A 924-nucleotide genomic window follows, 5' to 3' on the forward strand; every position below is an offset into this window, starting at 1 on the left:
TAATAAACACTACATTAATAATAGAAGAGCTGTCATATTAAGATTTAACGATTCTTTTTCATTCAATATTCACTAATATAATCTTTCCTTGAACTGAAGCCTAGACGCAAGGATTTACAGCATTTTCATTTTAGAGAACAGAACCGCCAGATGCTTATAGAATCAAGCAAGTATCAAGAGTCCCCCCCCCCGCTTACTTCTGCTGGAAAAAAATTTGTCAAGTTATCTCAGCAAAACATAATAAGGTATTCCGATTTTATTGTTGATCAGGCGACACCCAGATTTGAACTGGGGAAAAAGGATTTGCAGTCCCCCGCCTTACCGCTCGGCCATGTCGCCAAAACGATACAAAAAATATATGAAAATATTCCATTTTTTTTTTGGGGGGGGGGGGTTATTCATTTTTGTACTTGTATCTTGAATACTGTTTTATTTAATCCCTTTCCTAAAAAAGATCCTTACTTTTCTCTTTGGATTGGATACATTTCTTCGATTGATTGTACAGTATCTTAAAACAAACACACTATTTAAAAACACCCCTCCCCCCCTTTATATTCTTTATATTGAAAAACCTATTGTGGATTTTCAGTCACAAAACAAAAATTCAGGATAAATTTGAACCATTAACCATTGACTGTGAATTTGAATTCATGAACGATTCCCGGGTTTGAATATAAAATTGTGTTTTCCTAATGATATAAAAAAATCCAAATGGATACATAACTAAACTAATCAATATTGATTAGTTTCAATAAAAAAAATCCTTCTTAATTTCAATCATAACAGCAATTATGAATATATGTAAACCCCGGAATATAACTTGTTACACAGATATTATCTAAATCTAATCGGGTATCTTATCTGTATATGATGCTTATAGGAAATTTTCGGTAAATTATCGTGCTTCAATTTTTACAAATTTTC

General features: G+C 31.9%; 1 non-coding gene across 1 annotated transcript; it reads right to left on the minus strand.

Annotated features, from left to right (window-relative positions):
- Positions 1 to 268: 268 nt before the first annotated feature.
- On the minus strand, positions 269 to 339 carry TRNAC-GCA (transfer RNA cysteine (anticodon GCA)). Its single transcript has one exon. It is a non-coding gene; the product is annotated as a tRNA-Cys (tRNA).
- Between the last annotated feature and the right edge of the window lie 585 nt (positions 340 to 924).

This window comes from Corylus avellana, unplaced genomic scaffold, assembly GCF_965113065.1.
Source record: "Corylus avellana unplaced genomic scaffold, dhCorAvel1.hap1.2 HAP1_SCAFFOLD_142, whole genome shotgun sequence".
Classification (NCBI taxonomy): Eukaryota; Viridiplantae; Streptophyta; class Magnoliopsida; order Fagales; family Betulaceae; genus Corylus; species Corylus avellana.